At 40.0% G+C, this 20,156-nt stretch overlaps 1 long non-coding RNA gene across 1 annotated transcript; it reads left to right on the forward strand.

Annotated features, from left to right (window-relative positions):
* The first annotated feature begins 8,182 nt into the window (after positions 1-8,182).
* On the forward strand, positions 8,183-14,074 carry LOC135452118 (uncharacterized). Its single transcript, XR_010441540.1, has 3 exons — positions 8,183-8,270; positions 10,563-10,762; positions 11,231-14,074. It is a non-coding gene; the product is annotated as an uncharacterized LOC135452118 (long non-coding RNA).
* The last annotated feature ends 6,082 nt before the right edge of the window (positions 14,075-20,156 follow it).

Below are 20,156 nucleotides of genomic sequence, written 5' to 3' on the forward strand. Positions count from 1 at the left end.
CTATTGCATATCTGCAATTTATCAGCACTTGTTTAGGTGCTACTTCTTTCCTATTAATACAGGAAACCTGGGGGAGCAGTTGGCGGCTGAAAAATTATGGAAAAAAAAGATTTCCACATATTTTTCTTCTCCCTTTCCATAAAGAAGTCAGTCGTGATGGGAAATGAATGACTTGAGGAAGTATTCAAGAAGGCTGATAGAGCATGCAGAAAAAATATTAGGGAGGCCAAAGCTCAGTTTAAACTTAGAATGGCAACTTCTGTAAAGGATATTAAAAAATGTTTTTACAAATACATTAATGGTAGAAGGAAAGGTAAGACCAGCCTTTGTTCTTTATTGCACAAAGGAGGGAACTTAGTATCTGAAGATGAGGAAAAGGCAGAAGTGCTTAATGCCTATTTTGCCTCAGTTTTTAGTGGGAAGATGACTTGCCCTCAAGATATCTGCCTGCCTGGGCTGGTTGATGGTGACAGGGAGCAGCATGGTTCCCCCATTAACCAAGAGGGTCCCCCCATTGCCAAGAGGCAATAGAACTACTGAAATGCTTAGATATTCATAAATCTATGGGACCAGACGGGATCCACCCCAGGGTAATGAGAGAGCTGGCAAATGAGTTTGCAAAGCCACTCTCCATCATTTACCAACAGTCATGGCTCACTGGTGAGGTTCCGGATGACTGGAAGCTGGCCAATGTGATACCTATTCACAAAAAAGGTGCAAAGGAAGATCCTGGTAATTATAGACCCGTCAGCCTGACCTCAATACCTGGCAAAATAATGGAATAGTTTATATTAAGTGCCATCACGCAAAATTTACAAGATGGCCAGGGTATCAGACCCAGCCAGCATGGATTTAGGAGGGGTAGATCATGTTTGACCAACCTGGTCACCTTTTATGACCAGGTAACCCACCTAGTGGATGCAGGGAAGGCTGTAGATGTTGTTTACTTGGATTTCAGCAAGGCCTTTGACACTGTCTCCCACAGCATACTCCTAGACAAGCTGGCAGCCCATGGCTTGGACAGGAGCACTCTGTGCTGGGCTCAGAACTGGCTGCATGGCCGAGCCCAGAGAGTGGTGGTGAATGGTGCTGCATCCAGCTGGGACCAGACACCAGTGGTGTCCCTCAGGGATCTGTGCTGGGGCCAGTTCTGTTTAATATTTTTATTGATGACATGGATGAGGGCTTAGAGTCCTTTATTAGCAAATTTACAGATGACACTAAGCTGGGAACGTGTGTTGATCTGTTAGAGGGACGGAGGGCTTTGCAGAGGGACTTGGAACGGTTGGATGGATGGGCAGAATCTAATGGGATGAAGTTCAATAAGTCCAAGTGCCGAGTCCTGCACTTTGGCCACAATAACCCCCTGCAATGATATAAGCTCGGAACAGTGTGGCTGGACAGTGCTCAGGTGGAAAGGGACCTGGGGGTGCTGGTTCACAGTCAGCTGGACATGAGCCAGCAGTGTGCCCAGGTGGCCAAGAAGGCCAATGGCATCCTGGCCAGTATCAGGAACGGTGTGGCCAGCAGGAGCTGGGAGGTCATTCTTCCCCTGTACTCAGCACTGGTGAGGCCTCACCTGGAGTATTGCGTCCAGTTCTGGGCCCCTCACTTTAGGAGGGACGTTGAGATGCTTGAGCGTGTCCGAAGGAGAGCAACGAGGCTGGTGAGAGGCTTGGAGCACAAGGCATATGGAGAACGACTGAGGGAGCTGGGGTTGTTCAGCCTGGAGAAAAGGAGACTCAGGGGTGACCTTATCACTCTCTTCAGCTTCCTGAAGGGTGGCTGTGGTGAGCTGGGGGTCGGTCTCTTTCTCCAGGCAACAACAGACAGAACAAGAGGACACAGTCTCAAGCTGCGCCAAGGGAGATACAGGCTAGAATTAAGGAGGAAGTATTTTACAGAAAGAGTGGTAAAATACTGGAATCATCTACCCAGGGAGGTGATGGAGTCACCATCCCTCGAAGAGTTTAAAAAAAGACTGGATGTGGCACTTGGTGCCATGATCTAGTTGAGGTGTTAGAACATGAGTTGGACTTGATGATCTTAAAGGTCTCTTCCAACCTAGAATTTCTGTGATTCTGTGACTCTTAGTACATGACCTCAACAATCTTACCTACTTATGAACAGAGTATTTTACCTGTTTACCCACTACATGCATCTTAAATAAGAGTAGCATGTAACAAAGCAAGTAAAAGATAGCTACACTCCCTGTATCATGAGATCTTCCTCAAAGTCAGGCTTGCTGGACATAGATTAATTAACAGCAAGTCATAAACACATAGAGATAACTCTCTTTAAAAGATATTAAGCCTTTTGTATCCGAATAGTATCATTTTTCAATACAACAGAACAGAAAATCTACTTTGATTTAGTATAACTAATTGCCAGTTCAGCTTCCTTGTGGTAGAAGGCACCATGATCCCTAGCATAGTTCACTGTAATATCCCTGCCATATTTTATTTAGGATTGACAAAAATTTTGGCCTTGCATTAATTTGTAACGGTTTCTACTTTTCCATGTACATGTAAAACCTTGTATTTTCTTATTCTTTTTAAACTCTACTCAATAATATTTGAGCACTGTACATGTTTTTGCCTTGGTTGCTTTATCAAAATCCATCCCACTCAGCAGTGGGATATTACATCTATTACAGTTACACCTGACTGCAGGGTTCCAGATCCATCAGACTGACAGAGGCCTGAGGCAGAGGCCCTGAATGCACTGAGTAGGCAGCAACAGGAAAAATGACAAACAGGATGGCTTCTCTTTCCCTATGGTTCTAGTTCTTTTTGTAACAGCTGTGTACAGCCTGGTAAATTTTAATAACACATGATGTATATAGGAGAAAACAGGTCTAATAAGACTGCTGCTCTTGCAGCTTGAAATCAAATCTAAGGTTACAGGTTATGTAAGTTGAGAAATAAACTTGAATCCAAACATTAGGCCTCAAGTGAAAGAACCCTGCTAAAAGAAGGGTGGTGTTACATCTAAACATTACCTAGTTCAAGCTAACCTTCAGATCCTTCTGTATTACAAAAATGTGAAGGGATGTGGTAAGAAAAACCAAAACATGCCTTGAGTCCGCTGAGGGACCTCAATGTCAGAAAAAGTCAGAAGGAGGAAGTATAGGGGAAATGTGGGACTACTGCTGAATGGGACAGGGAATCTGGTGTCAAAGGACATTGAAAAGGCCACAACCTTCTTCACCTCAGTTTTTACTGTCAACACTGACATTCAGGAATCTCAAGCTCATGAGACAAGAGACAAAGTCTAGAGCAAGGAAGTCTTTCCCTCATTAATAAGGAAAGGGAGAACAGAAATTAATTAGGCATACACCAGTGATTTCATGGGAGGCATGCACTGACCAGTGTCCCTGTGAGGCCAGCCTCTACTATATTGGAAAGGTCATGGTGACCACGGGCTTCTTGAGAACTGGAAGAAAGGAATCACTTCTATTTGTTGTCCTAGAGGGCAAAAAGAAGAATCTGGAGAACTACAGGTTGTCCAGCCTCCCCTTGATTCCTGCGAAAGTGTTGAAGCAACAATTCCAGGAAACTATTTCCAGGTACATAAAGGAACAGAAAGGGATAGGGAATAGTCAGCATGAATTTATGAAAGGGAAATCATGTTTGACCAATCCAGTTGCCTCCTACAATGAGCTGACAAGCTATGGAGTTTTAGAATTACATACTAAAGCAGTACTGATCTGGAAAATATAAAAGCTAAAACTTAAGGCATCAACACAATGATCTAGCACTGTTTGAAACAGCACAGGATCTGTCAGTGGCCTGCTCAGCTGCTGTTCCAAGAGGGTGCAAGCTTCCCACAGGTCCTGTGTCTCATCTGCCATGCCCATGCAACTGTACTGATTATTCTAAGTGATCTCAAATAGCAGTAGCTATTTGAGTTTAATCCAACTATTAAAGTCCCATGAATGGTCACAGTCTTTAGATAGTTAAATCTATGACAGATAAATCCAGATCTAAATGCGTATATTCACAGCTTATTTCATAGAAATAGAAAAATAACTAGAGGCTTCTATGGACTAAGTATTTTCTGCCAAAAAGCCAGTTTCTCACAACTTGCTTGTGTGATGAAGTGGAGGGGCAGGCACTGAACTCCTCTCTCTGGTGCCCTCTGGCAAAAGAATGGTTGAAGTTGTGTCAGGGAAGGTTCAGGTTGGCTATTAGAAAAAGGCTGTTGGGCACTGGAAGAGGCCCCCCAGGAAAGCAGTCACAGCACCAAGCCTGACAAAGTTCAAGAAGTGTTTGGACAACGCTCTCAGGCGCATGGTGTGACTCTTAGGGATGTCCTGTGCAGGGATAAGAACTGGGCTTGTTGATGCTTGTGAATCCTTTCCAGCTCAGAATATTCTGCGATCCCAGTTCTCTTCAGTGAATGCATACTGTGAATGTAGGCATCACTTTTAGGCAGAGTAGCTTAAATTAAACGACTGCCTGAAAGTTCACTGCATTCTCCTTTCAGTTATGCACATATAGGCATGTAGAAGCAATTGAGATGCTCTAGGGTATGCCATCTGGCATCCAGGTCTCATTCCAGAATGGCACTTCTGCATTTCTCTATCTGATGTTGTAGCTGTCAGCCCCATCTGAATGCCCCAGGTATCCTTGAGCATTTCAAATGGCACTAAATGGCATTTAGGCAACAGAAATTAGTCCCTACTGTTCTTTTGGTGCTTAATCACAGAGAGATTTAAAAACTACCAGTTTGATCAGAGTCCCACAAATAAAATAAAAGGCAGTTTAATGTATATAAGTGAATGCAACAAAATATTACCTTGTAGGCATACAGCAATTGAAGTCATAACGTGGTTGTTGAAACTGTCTAATGTGATATTGATGTCCCCTTGTCACTACATATTTGGCATGCACATTTGAGAATGCCATAGATGCATACAATTCTCTGAGTATAGATAATGTTGGCATAAACCTCTCCCTTTTTTATCATTCAAAAAACAACAGTGAAGTCTCATTTCAACAAGAAAGCAGGCAGGCAAATGACTCCCACTGTTGTAATGAGCTGTAATTGTGTGCACACTTACAAGTATTTGCCAGTATGGAATACTGAAAACATTCCTCCAGGGGGTCTATCTCTGAACGGAAATATGCCAAGAAATTAAAAGCCAAAGGTAAAACAGGTAAAAAAGGTTCTTAGTCCTGCCTGGCTATTACAAGAACCTCTAAGTATTACCATTTATGTAACTTGCTGCAAATGAGGCAATATCTTAATGTAGCAAAGGTAGAAAGGTGGAAAAGGTGGGAAAAGGATATAATTGTAGCTCTGAAGAATTTTTTTGCCTTTTGTTAAACCTTCTAGAATACTGCTGTTGAAACAGGGGAATAAAGAGTAGTACATTAAAATGTTAGATGCCATAAAGCAGTGCCATTTTGAAATGGACTTGTAGAACACCTAGATATTTCAAAAGCTGCACCTTTCAATGAGGCTATCAGTGAGTGTTTGTGACTTATGAATTAAAGGCATTTTAATTTTACAAATGTCAAAAGCCCTCTGACAGTTACATACTTCACACAAATGTGAGAACGGTAATTTACAGTAGTTGGACTGGTTGCAAAGCATCTGAAGTGTAACTAAAATCTAAAAACAAAGCATAACCAAACAATTGAGCAACTATATAAACAAACAGCCCTGTCCCTCCAGTAGGCAGCTGAAGAGAAGTTCTAAACAAAGTCATACAAACTAATCTATCTGTTGCATCCAAATACCCTTGGCTGAGCTTAGGTCCATTAGGGCAACACAGCCTGTGTAAAGGCTGAGCAACTAGAATAATCCTATATAATTCAACATGGAAGAGAAAAAAATACATATAACCCTCAGAGAAAGCTGTTCTTTAGCTTCTGGATTAGGGGCAAAAGGCTTTTACAATCCTTAGTGACCAGAAAATTTGAAATACCTACTTCCCTTTGCTCACTGTCTCTCACAGTCACATTTTTGTGCTCTCTTTGGATGATCCCTATTCCAGTACATCACAGCAGTTTCCAGCTGCTGGCTCTTGCCCAGCTGACTAGCACTCAGGAAACAACCTGCTCACTTTCTTACAGTTTTGGGACATCTCTGAGGAGCAAGACACAGACATTTTTCCTACTAGTTTGATTACCCATCTCGAGGGAAGAAAGTCAGCCTCATTATCAAAGGTAATTCCACAAAGAAAACCTACATCTTTCCAGTGTTTAAGTGGCTCCCAGAATCCTTGTGGAACCTCTGCAGGCTAGAAATTAAGTGCCTGGCTCCACTGAATACATCTGAAACTGTTTAATGGAGATTTAAAGCAGGATGTTTTAGAACCCCCTCCATCAGTTTGAAGAGAAACCAATCCAATTAATTCTCAGCTGTTCTTCTACAAGTGAAAATACAGGGGATAATCTTAGTTCCACTTAATTTATAATTTAAATGATTGTTTGACTGTTTAAATAAAGCTTTATTTTTGATAGGGCTTTATTGTCAAGTTAATTGACATTTCAGTATCTGCGGCAAATCCTGGGGAAAATGCTATAAAATAAACGGTTTATTAAAATTTAAATAAATCTTTTTTCATAAGAAATTCAACCAGACCATGTATGTCAGGGGAAAAATTCAAACCTGAGCAGTTTCAGACATGAAATGGGGATGGATGTAGATCTTTAGCCCAGCCACAAGGTCTGACAGATCTAGAAAGATCATTTACAAAACCCAGGAGCCTGCAGAACCCTGTTGCTGAAATACACCTATCTGCAGGTGTTCAGGCACGTGGACAGCCTGTGAGGTTTATGGTCAGACTGCAGTCTCAGACACAGGCAGACTGAGGGTAGGTCACAGCTTAGGTCAACAGGCAGCAAGTGACAGCAAACTTTGTATTTCTCCTCTGTTTTGGTCTGAAGAGCTCATCCCAAGCTCCTGGCTGCCCAGCCCTTGCCTCTTATTGCTTTTGCAGACATATAATAACACATAAAGACCTAGGGATACAGGAGGGGATATTCTTTTTGAAGTATTAGCAATGAGCTTTGCTGACTGCATTTTTTTTCTGCCTTTTCTCACCTGTTAGGATCGAGCAAGATTAGAAATGCACAGACTAGGAAGAGGGGGGAAAAAGGGAGGTTGGAGAATCTGCAGCACCTAGGGTAATGATTTCAGGGAGGTTTCAGGGAGAGGCAGAGAAATGACCCCAGGAAAGGGGAGAAAAGGAAAGCAGACTAAGAGAAAAAAAGTGAAAATGGTACTGCTACAGCAAATGCAAGTCAGAAATTATGAGATGTCCATGACTTTACCATTAGCCTGGTTCCCTACTCAAAGTTCTCTAGACGCTCTCACAACTACTACATGTCACAGACACATTTTATGAAAAAACCTTTCTTAGGATTTTTTCTCCTGAGAAGCCTCAAGAATAAAATGCAAACAATTATTATCTGCTGCAGCAGAATGCAACAGGTGGATCTGTGATTGGTCTCAGGTGACTTTTTCTAATTAATGGCCAATCACAGTCCAGCTGTCCAGACTGTCTCAGTCAGTTGCAAGCCTTTGTTATAATTCTTTTTCTATTCTTAGCTAGCTTTCTGATGAAATCTTTTCTTCTATTCTTTTAGCATTGTTTTAACATAATATATATTTTAATAATAAAATGAGCCTTCTGAAACATGGAGTCAACATTCTTGTCTCTTCTGTCATCCTAAGACCCCTGTGAACACCGTCACATACTATATACTCATACAGTCTAAGAAAAAGCTGTCCTCCCCGTTTTGTTCACACAGAAGGTGAAACACACCAAGATGTTCACACTGATGCTGCTGATCATGCTCACAATATTGCCATGTCTCACACAGTCTTGTAGAGAAAGCTGCAAAATAACAACAGTCTTACACCTCTAAGGAACATGGATTTCCTCCTTACGTGTCATAAAAGGGAAGAGGAAAATTCTTGCCAACTCAAGGAAGCTATGCATCACCAAATCTTGTAAGGGCTCTTACTTCTAGGGAGCCCCCACTGCAGGAGGATGGGTTGTGAAAGAATAGCTATAGTGCTGAAGGTAAACTCGCCCCTGATAAATTGCAGCTGTGCTAATTACCAACGAGTGGGAACAGCCTTGCCTTCAATAGGTCACAGCTGTATCCAATAAGGATGGGTGTTATACAAGAGCAGGTGGCTGGTTGAAGGATGGTTGGAGTTTGTTGGCTGCACTGAGGGTGGGTGTTGTAGTGTGCTAAAGGAAGATGGCAGTGCTGTGTGGTGCTGCCCATAGGAAACTCAGAGTGAAGGTATGGAATATTTTAAGATAGTAAAGGATGCTTTTGTCAGTTATGAGTCCACTGTCCATTGGTGCTCTGTGTGAGGAACAGGTAACAATGCCCCATCTCTTATGAATTTAAGCCTCATGTCCTAGCCTATTCTGTTCGCCTGTTGGAAAATATCCTTGCTTCACTTCTTGTCTCTCTTCTGCCCTTCTTGTTTATTCTGTTAGCCAGTCACCAAGGCTGTCCTTCTTTAAACCCTTTCAGCACCTAAATGTAATGTGAAGTGCAGGGCAAAGGAACTGCTAGTGCTGATTAAGTGACTGATGTGTCTGAGGAGCAGGAAAGTCACAGAGGAAACTTGACAGCCTTTATTACCCCATGATTCTTGATGAAGGCAATGGTCAGAAGTGTGTGCTTTCCTAGGTGCTGAGAATTGCAGTCTGAGTTTCTCTAGACTGAGGCATAGCTCTGCTGTCTCATGGAGAAAGTAAAGACTTTCTGGGACAGTTGAAAGAAGTCTACTTGATATTTTCTTAAAAAGCTGAAGACACAGAAATATTAGGATCAGGTGGCTAAATTGTTTCTGGGTAGCATCATATAGCAATAACTAAATTTTCTTTCATGTGTGTAGGCATGATCTGAGAATAAAAACATCTGTTTTCAGAAATGGAGATTGTTTTATTTTGTTAAGCTGCAGTAATTACCCAGTATAAGTCCACTGGTTCAAAGCTCATGATGTAACCTCTGAGAGACAATAAAGGTGAGCTGTTGTTAATTTTCTTGTAATGAACTGCATCATCTTATGTCTAAAAACCTTGACAATACCTTATGCTTAGCACATGAAAAATAAAAAGTAGACTTTAGGAACAACCTTGTAACACATACTTTTGAAGAGGTACAGAACTCATTTTGTAAAGCCTGGGAAGAGGAGTACTCAACTTGTCCTAAAGAATACATGACTTCATCCAGGATTTTGTAAAGTGCCTGCCAGTTTGGAAAAAGGTCAGTTATCAAACAGCAGACCAGACATCATTTTAGAAGATAGTTTTCAGTACAACACTGAGCATCCATCTTACTTATAGAAGGTCTTATTAGGGAATTTAAAGTGAGAATGTACAAGAACTATTTTTTTTTATTTCTTATAGACAATAAATAGAGCTTTTTAAAGTAGCAAATGATGACCTGAATGAGACCTATATGTGGCCCACTAAAATAGTTTGGATACTGAATGCAGACTGCATTCTCAGATACTTCATGGGACTAAAACTTGCTTTTTTTAACTTCACAATTACTTGTGTTCCATACAAATACCATGACAAAAGGTAAATATCAAGCTACCAGGCATGCCCTGCCAGGGATGTTGTGTATGTGACTCTGCACAGCCCCTCACCTCCATGTGCCCATTTGCTGCAGACCTGCAGCTGATGAGGGGCCACAGGGCAGCCTCTGGCAGCACTGGGACAATGCACAGTTTCTACCTCATTCAGCAGGCCAGGATGTGCATTTATGCTTAGCTCATTAAGGGCTGAAGTGAGATGGCAGCACCGTGTGTGTTGCCTGCTTAAGACTGCTTTGAGCTCTGGGCCAGTGTGGGGAGTATGCACTTAGATTAGTCAGAAAAGTTGATAATGAGGGCATGGGTTTATCAATAGGGAATAGGTGGCTTTCTTGCTTTCCTTTACAGTAAGATGAAAGACCCGCTCCCCTAATCCAGTCCAGCCAAGACTCTTACTTCCTCTTACTTCCCAGTCCTTCACACCCATTGTTTAAGAAACCAAGCCACTTCTTGGCATCCATCTGTTTAACACATCTGTCTCACTTTGTCTGGCTAAATTCCTTGAGGCACTCTTGTGGTGCTCTGCAGAGAAAATAACTTTTTCTGTTAGACAATACTCTACAAAAAAGTCAAATGAAGGGGAGAAAAGGTAAAAAATATCCTTATGAGACATGAAATCATTGGAGTCTTATTCTTCACCTAAAAGCTTTTTTTGATGTTTTATTTTATACTCAGTGCTTGCACTAGTAATGAAAAGTTTTGTAACACCTTCCATCTCTTTAAATCAAATGGTTATTTTCAGGGCTATGAAATTGAGGTAACCATTTTTGCAGCCTATAGAGTTATACTGTGCTGTATATTTTTTTTTTTAAGTCACACAGATAATTGCATTCTTACTACTTCCAAAAGGAATCTCTTTTGGACAGTTTCAGATCTGCATGTTAAATCACTTTTCTTTGTTTTTCAATATTTATCTGATTGTGCCAACTTCTATTATTTTTCTGAATTATTTCTTTCACTTTACTTTTTTTCATTTATAGCAATAATTTACTTGATGAACATGAAAAAAGCTACGCCCACGTCTGAGGTGGAACCACAGCTGTCTCTATATTTAAAGTATATGTGATTGCAAGTGGATCCATTCTGCCATGAACAAGCACAATGGGGTATCAGAGAGCAAGAAGTTGCTCAGCTGTGGCTGAGTGACTCACAAGAGCTGGGATAAAAAGTTCCAGACCAGGTAAGGTGGAGGGACTGCCAGAGAGGTTAGGACTTAACCTCAAGGAGACTCTTTAGCTACAGCTCAGTAAAGTGCTTTGGAGATTTTCTGAGAAAAGCCTTAGGTGTGCTGGCTCGGAAAAGGCTGAAGAAATATAATATTTTTTAAGGCTGCTAGGGTCTGTCACTGAAGGATATTTGATGTGGGCAGCAGGCCAGGAAGCTGGAGTCTTTGAAGGCTGAATATCCTTCCTTATTTCTGGAGAAGGTTCAGGGTTTCAAACCATTTGGGTACTGCCTAGATTATTTGTGACTTAAAAAGGAAAGAACCAGACAGATTAAAATACTAGCAAACTACATAGGGGTACATATCATTAGCAAGTAAAGGGGCTCTAATCAAGGAACATGAACTGATCTGAGCTAAAAAGGAGGGAATAAGCAGCATCTAAGCAAATGGGATAATGTTAATTATATCAAATGTGGTTCACAGAAGGGGTTGTGGCAAATTGAGCTGACTTGGAAAAATGGAAGATATTTTTATGGATGGAATGAAGAGCTTCTGCCCAACTTCAGCAAAGCAGGTGATGCAGAGATTGATGAAACAACTGAAAGATGGATAAAGTGTGATTCAAGGAGAAACCTGTACTGATAGGAAATTACTGGTGTTCTGCAGTGTTCATCTTATTTACTTTTGTCATTCAACAGTCTTGGCACACTGAATTATGCTATGTTACGAGGTTAGGAGGCAATGCTAACATGACAGAGGTGCAGGTTGTTGTACAAGAGTTAGACTGGAGCATCTGAAACAGGATCACTTTTTATACATTCCCAGTGCAAGGCTATAGTTAAGGGAATCTGTTCTGCTGAGGGCATTGGAAGAGAAACCAGGGGCAGCTGGTCACCAGAAAATGAGCATGAAGATAATTGATTATATAATGTCTCAGTGCTGTTGTGGAGCACCTGACATCCACTTGTGGAATATGTGTATGCTTCTGGTGAAATCTTCCCAGCAAAAGGTGTGGAAATATTTCTGCTGTTTAAAGGATGTGAATTACGCCTTGTCTTGAGTACCATCTGTAGTTCTGATTGCTCAGCTTCAAAATAAATTAAACCAGTTAAAGGATTACAGTACACTGCCAGTGCCTAAATTGGCCTGCAAGAGAGCTGGAGGACTTTGTAGAAGGACCTGTAATGACAGGACAAAAAGTGATAGTTTTGAAGTGAAAGAGGGTAGATGTAGATTAGATATAAGGAAGGAATTCTTCACTGTGAGGGTGGTGAGACACTGGCACAGGTTGCCCAGAGAAATTGTGGATGCCCCGTCACTGGAAGTGTTCAAGGCCAGGTTGCATGGGGTTTTGATCAACCTGGCCTGAAGAAAGGTGTCCCTACCTGTGTCAGAGGGGTTGAAACTAGATGATCTTTCAGGTCTCTTCTGACCCAAACCACTCTGTTTTATTATTATTGGGATGATTGTGGAAATTGAAAGCATTCTTATCAGAAAATACTTAGAAAACTGTGTTTTTTCTAGCAAAGTAAGTCTGATTTGAGAAAGTATGTAATTGCTCTTATAAATGCATCAGGGAGGTTCAAGAACTGTTTCAGATGAAGTACGGTGCTGGTGCAAGAGGAGATGGATATAAAGTAGCCTTGAATAAATTTATATGGGAATTAATCAGATGCTTAAAATGTCAGAAAAGAGCTTCAGAAACTGAATTTCTGAAGGAGTATTGGGAGTTAAATTTAGTCCATTTACAAAAGAAAGGAGTTCATTTGAAGAAGAGATTATATCACATAATACTTATGGTTGCTCAGGATTGGGTTCCCTTTGATAGCCAAGAAGATGCCGTGCAGTATCATAAGCTCCCTCCTGGTGTATGACTACATTCCCATATTGTGATTCTGACATCTCAATAATTCTGATGGGGAGGAAGGAAAAGAGTGATCACTAGCACAAGTTTCTATTAGTACTGGCCTCCAAACCTGAGTGTCAATAAGTAATAACAGATTCAGGTTTTGGGGGAAATCTTGAACTACGCCTTTGCCAGCATGTCCTAGAACTCTGATTTTAATGGTTGACATACCTATAGCATTAGCATTTGCTGACATTGTTTAGTTATCTGGAATCACACTCAATTCCAGGTTAAACACTAATAAAAATAATATAAAAACCTTGTAAAATCTCAGATAGCTGAGAAGGTCACAAAAGTTTCTGCACATCTGCTTTACAGTACAAGTATCAAATACCTGGCTGTCAAATTTTTCTTGCTTTCAAAAGTGACAACTACCCAGCTGACACAACTTTAGAAGTTCTGGGTTGAAGTTCCAGCACACCCATAGGTGATGAGTGCAAATTCCACATTTTCTCTCTATTGTACTCTCTTTCCAGCCACATTTCTTAGGGTCTTTAGCCAAAGCAGACTTCTCCTTTGGCTTTACTGAAAATGTCATGTTTGTGGTCTTTACCCCTTTGGTTGTGAAAAAACCAAATGTCCTTTAGAACAGCTAAGCACAGTTTTCTACCTGCTTGGGAAACCCCAGGTTTCCCAATCTCCTCCTATGCTGGAGATCAATAAATTAGGAGTGACTTGTTAGCATATAATAGGAAATAAAGCTATTTGCTACCACAGGAGATTACATTAATGCTTTGGCTCCAAAATACACAGAAAACTATTTTTTTGCATAAATATCTTCACTGCCAACAATTTCTTGAACATGCAGCTGGATGGGATTTGAACACTGCTATTTTGATCAAGACAATGTGACAACACCTTTGAGCTAATAATGTATTTGGGGGGAATCTCAGCGCCTGAGAGTTTTAATGAAAAAGAAAAAAAGTGTTATAAACTTCTTTTGTATTTAAGTTATTAAATATGTTAAAGATGTTTTTGATTACTGTCTATGTCAGATAGAAATGAATGGATATTTGTTATTTAAATAAAACTTTGTAATAACTCTCAAGTTCTGTAGACACAGAGAAAACAATCCATTTCACTGTAAAAAATGTAAACCTCCTTTGGCTTGAGTACTGGTTTAATGCTACTTTTTCTACCTAAAATATAACTTATCTATTCAAAACTGTGAAGAACTGGATCTACTACAAGTGTTACTGCATATAGAAACTTTAAGAAGTCAGTATTTTCAGGATACAGGAAACTAGAACCTTAAGGAGGGAGTTTGATTTTGTGCTATTTGCTTTCTACCTTATGCTCTGAAGAGTCCAACTGGAGTTATCCTGTGTATCCATCCATCCATCTATCCATCAGGTACTTTCAAACTGCTTTGCTCCAGAGAAGCCTGGTTTCATTTGGCATTTGTTTTACTTTCAAATTTGACTTGTTTGATGGTTGATAAAGCACCAGAAATGCACTGATTTACTGTTTTTATAAGCCTTTTAGATCAAATAAAGCTACAGACTTTGTAAACCATGAAAATGTTTGGCCATCCTCCCCATGGGGGTATGTATGAATTTCTCATATACTGCTTGACAAACACCTGAATTCATTATACACCTTACTGCTGAGAGAAGAGTGTGGTTTGTCCTGCTTCCCTTGCCCTCTGCCAAACTTACCAATGGCCAGGACTGTACAGAGTATGGCATAGCAACAGACAAAGGAGAAGATTCTGCCACTAGCACCTGATCCCACATATTTTGTGGAAAATAAGGATTCAAATTGCACTACGGCGCAGCCCTATCCTACCAGCAAAAGATGCTTCTGGTGTTGAAAGTAGGGCAGGTAAGGCAGACTCTTCCTGAGGGGCTGTCCTTCTCCTCCAGTTTTCTCAAGGACTCAGAGCAAGGTCTTTAAAATCCCTCTGTTTACATGTAGCTGGAAGCCTTAACCATGGTATATACAAAGATAAGTGACATTAAATTACTGGGCAAGAAGTATCTCTGTAGTGTCTGGAGTTAGCATGATTACTTTACAACTCATATTCCCCTTTGTGGTTTGTGTTTCTGGTGAATCCGGTTGGCTATTTCCCTTAGCTATTTCTTGGTCCTCATAAAACACGTTCTTCTGATCTCTTTGGGATCATTAATAATGTAGATTGATGCAGACAGCCTATACTGCAAATGGAAAAGGCTTGATTAAGCTATCATATGATGCTTCTGTTAAGCAAGGATTATCCTCTTGAGCTATTCTAGAGCATTTTGTAATGACATACCTTTAAATAGATATAGGACCATAAAACTCACATGAGGATACAAAGGTTTTCTTCCTGAAGGTTGTAGCATTCAGATCCAGGTTTTCTTCAGGGTCACATTATTGTAACCAAGGTCACTCATGACACCAGGGTATGAGGGCTTGATTAGGAGCATTTTTATACAACTGTGCCCTTGCCTGATAAGGATCCTTCTTCTGCTACTAGGGAGAAAAATGGAGCAGTATAGTGATGGAAGGAAAAAAAGAGCTCAGAAAGAAATATTATGCCCACTTCCCAGCAGCAGTGCCCATAGCAATTTCCACCACTTAATTTGGAAAGATAAATGTTATTTTTAAAACATAAATGAATTTTCATTATTACACATTATTGACTGGACATGGCTTCTTTCTGGTATGATTTAGTTGATATGGTGGTGTTCAGTCAAAGGTTGGACTCGATCTTGGAATTATTTTTTAACTTTAATGATTCGTTTTTTCTATATTCCATATTATTTTTTCTGTATGTGCTGTTTTATTTGGGACACTTTTCAGGCTATTCTCATGTATTAATTCTAACCCCTCCCAGCCTGAACTTCTCAACCCAGTCTAAAACACTGTAAAGGTACTTAAAATGTAAGCATGTTGTCATAATAATAATTCTTATTAGTACAAGAAAATTTGTTCCTTCCATAAATAAAATGGCTGTGAAAGGAACAAATTGTGGAGTATTAACAGAATAAAGGACATGATAAACAGCATTGTTAATTAGTTTGCTTAGTCATACTTTTATATATTTGGTAAGAGTTAATCATATTACATTATTATAAAACCATAACAGTTGTAATGTCATTACAGATTTTTATTTCAGATGGGAGCTTCATGTCTTCCAACTGCCTAATGCAAAATAATTTCTAATTAATAATTCCTTTGGAGTAATTATAGCTAACAATGTGAATGTGGGGAAATTAATGAATTAGGAAGAAAGCTTACATTTTGTGTTTGGATCTGTATGCTAGAATGATTTACAGTTTTTCTGCTTCCTCTGGTAATGGCTGTAATTTAATTATGAAAACTTCAAGAAATGTCCCCTTTCCACCTCACTGATTCTACTTTTTCTGCAGCTGTCATTGCATTTACTCTCAGAGAGTGAATTAAATGGAATAACTGCAAGAGTTTATGAAAGAAAGGCAGCTCGTTGTTTCACCTTTTGCAGTGGAGCCTACACTGAAGAACTAACTTCACTGCTCTGGCCTCTGCAAGGCAAACTGTGAGCTGCCACTAATGAAAGTTGCCTCTCTGCCACTTTGTGCTGTTTTGGTCTGGTGACCTTTGCAGTGCAGAACTTCATTCATTGAGCAATGGTGACCTGTGCAGTGCAGAACTTCATTCGTTGAGCAATGGTGACCTGAGCAGTGCAGAACTTCATTTATGGAACAAGGGTGACCTGTGCAGTGCAGAACTTCGTTCATTGAGCAATGTTTGCCACAAGGACAGACAGAGGAGCTCAGCATCATCTCTTCAAGGCTCCAGTTCTCTGCACTGGGATATAGAGGACAAGCTCTTCCCAAATCCGCCATCCTGGGATAACTTTGTGTCACTCTGCTGTTATTTTCAATGTCCTCAGGTGCATCTTAGAATTCCTTCACTGGCAGAGAGTAATATGAATCCAAATACTTCACATCTTTCATTTAACACATGCAAAAGTTTGTTTTGAATCTTACTGAAATTGCTGTTGGAGGATGATGGTCATACCTATGCAGTTACCTGGCTATAAATTGGATGTGTCTTAATTCAGGTATATTTGTATCTGAATTATAAATCTGAATATAAACAATTTAGTCAGCTGTGGAGATCTATTTGAGGGAATATGCAGTACTCTCCAAACGAAACCAAAAAGAATATTCAGGATGGGAATCCTGGTTAGATCAACTAATAAAGCTTTGTTTAAGTGAAAGGCAGACAAAGTGATAGCTGCTACCATGCAGCTTTTAGAGCCAGCTCTTAAACACAGTAAAATGTCATATTATCTCAATGCCTTCTGCTAAATACTGATGTTTTGGTTTTTTGTTTTTTGTAAATGCTCTCTGACTTTTTAATTATGTGTGTGTAGGTAATATCTTCTACTTTGCAAAGTCTCTGGTTTATAGTGAGGATGGAAAAACTAATGAAAATGGATGTTGGCACTGTAATATCTCCTGTCATCTGGAAAGACAAAATACTGAGTGAGATGCAAGGTTTGGATGCCAGTTTTGCTGTGCTAGGTCCTCGAGTTAGTATGCAATTGCTGAAAGGCAGAAATAGTTAATGATGTCAGCCAGGTGATGTGACCTGAATTAGGCATACAAAAAGGCATCTGAACACATTATGGTCTTTAATGCCAACTATGAAATAAACTACACTGCAAAGGCCCATCAAACTAGTAGCTGCATCATATTGAAGAACTCCTGTGTCACAATGACCACTCTCAGCTACCACATCAGCTGGTGTTTACTGGCATTTTTAATCTCAGGCAGGATGCTGTCTGAGTGGTGCTTGGTGCAGCGTGGCAGGAGATGTAGGGCAGGGCAAGGTGAAGCCAAGAGCACTCAGTGTGATTGTGTTTGTCATCTCGGTCCTGGGGCTGCAAACTGATTTGGCCCCTCAGGCTGCCTCAGAGTTGCTCTGTGTGGCACCTAGATGCCCATGTCTGCAAGGAATCTTTCAACACATTGCTAGTTGCCAGGATCCCTGAATGTAAAGTGAGTTTGAAAATCATTAGTATTTTTTGTGTAAGCTATATGCTGCGTATTTGAGAATACTAATAATGCATTTTATTTTCTGACTGCTGAAATATTCCATGTTGGCATCAATGGATTTAAAAAAAATTCTCTTGTGTTCATTTCACTGTTTTTAAATCTGCCTTTGCTTTCAGCATGGCTGTTCTCATATGTAAATATATTATTTCTGCTGAGACATCAGTTTTGATTAGAGTTGGCTTTCTAGCTGAAGGCTCTTGAAAAAGCTGTCTGGACTTCTGTCGAGGCTGTGATCAGATGTTGTTCTGTCCTACTAGCTACCTTACAGTATGTCTTTTTGTATCTATCAGAAGCTTCTAAATCCCAAAGAACACATTTTCCACATATATATCTCTTTTATAAATGCAGAAATAGCATAAGCCTAAAGTGCATTCACTTTGGTCATCCTATTATGTTTCCAAACAGGAATTAGAACAGAACACAGTAGTAATATTGACAGAGTGTTATTCAATTGTCTTTTTCCCCTATGGACTCTTGCTTACTTACTTACCCTGACTCTGAGACAAGATGGTCAATTGAACCTTTTTTAATCCCTGGGGACTCCACATTCCCCCTCCTTTTTAAACTCAGAGTAAGGCTACTTGTAGGTGTGGGAGGTTTCTTCTCCAGTGTGGGACTGGAGACCTTCAGCTGAGAACAGCAGGGAGGCAGCCCTGGGCATAACTGGTAGCTCTGGAGAGGCAAACCTGCAGAGTCCTGTTTGGCAGAGGGGATGAGACAGGCTGTGGTGGTTACAGCCAGGTCCTGGCAGCTTCCACACCAAGGGTGAGCACCTCCTCATCAGAGCAGGTAGAAAATGTCCCACAACCCCAACTTACAGCACCTCCCATCTCCTCACTAAAGGATTTGGGAAGGGTGAGTGTATTAGCAAAGGCAAGGAAAATTGAGGCTAGGAAGTGGGAAGAAGTATTTGATGGAAATAGAGAGTGGTTTGATTTTGACAGAAATGAGACTTTTCACCAGTCTTAGTGGGAATGGAAAGATACAATCATCTTTTCTTAGCACTATTCTTGTTTTCATTTATTCCCCAGTAAGAATCCTTCAAGAGCAAAAAACTAAAAAAATGCTAAGGAATCCCTCAGAAATATTAGCAAAGGTGAAATATTTTGGTCAAGGAATCAAGCTCATGGAACAGATTGGGGTCACAAGGCACAAAAATCCTGTATATTTTGGGAAAAGTATTATTTCATTGGCAAAAACTTATGTGGATTTTCTTCTGTTCTGTGAAAACCAGATAAGTAATTTCACTGGAAAATTAAGTTTTCGCAATGTATTCATTTCCAAGTGGGAAATGGTGGATTGGTCTTAGAATGTCACTCCAGTTCTTTTTATGTAGAATATTAATTAGAGACTTTTGCCAAAGATAGCTCTATGGGAAACCTAGCAGAGTCCTGTAAGAAATGAAGATGTGGTGCTAAGAAAGACGTCTAAGACAGATACCCCCTCTCTTCTCCAGATGGAAGGCATAGAGGGAAGAGGAAACCACTTTCATAGATGGTCTGATTTTGTGTTTACACTTGAAGCAAGATGAGAGATTGGATAAAAGGCTAAGATAATGTATCTCAATGGATACAGTATTTGATACCAATTTTGACTGAATAAAATGAGTCTTTCTTAAGCAGATGAAATCACTCCAGATACTTCTTGGGCTTCTTACTATTCTGTGTAGTTTTGGTGGGATACCCTGAAAGATAATGTTTTGAAAAAAAGAAAAATTAATATAGGACATATTACACATGCAAGAAAAGTTTCTCACTACAGTGGCTTAATTTCTGTCATTTATCTCAGAACCCTGAGTTAGGGTTCTGAGGCATAGAAGTAACAAAACACATTTAAATTCAAGTCCAGATTCTCATAAAGAGTGGCAGAAAGACTTCTGTTTCAGGAAGGTATCCAGATCTTGAAAACTACTTGAGATCCAGTAGAATGTGTCAAGATGCACTGGAACATGTCAAAGCTGAGTGTTTTGCACTTTGAAATTTACCTGTCTAGGAGCTTTAGAAAATATAATTGCTGTTTAAGGGAACAAACAGGGAAATGTTGTTACAACTTTGAGAACCTGGTTTATATGCTGTAACTTGCCCATCTCTCAAACTCCCAAGTGTTTTGGTAGTGGTGTAGTCTGAAAACTAAGTGGAATGTCTAAGTAGACATTTCTTCAGACTCTTACCAATATATTATACCTCAAACACATCATAATGCAGTGTGCCATGTCCCATAATGTTTCACAGTAATTCAGTAACTGCAAAATTAACTTCATGACTAAAGTACTGCATGCCCCTCTGGTCTCATTCTAATGTACACAATTTTCACAAGCTAAAATACTGTCACAAGTGAAGCTTACATTGTAGTTTGAGGTCTTCATACTGAAATCTGGCTGTTATAAATAAATACCTAATTGGAATTGTTTTTTCTTCCCCAGAAGATTTGGTAATAGATCCAGGTATTTTTAGAAGCAAAGCATACTCAAATATAT

Source organism: Zonotrichia leucophrys, chromosome 1 (genome assembly GCF_028769735.1).
Source record: "Zonotrichia leucophrys gambelii isolate GWCS_2022_RI chromosome 1, RI_Zleu_2.0, whole genome shotgun sequence".
Taxonomy (NCBI): Eukaryota; Metazoa; Chordata; class Aves; order Passeriformes; family Passerellidae; genus Zonotrichia; species Zonotrichia leucophrys.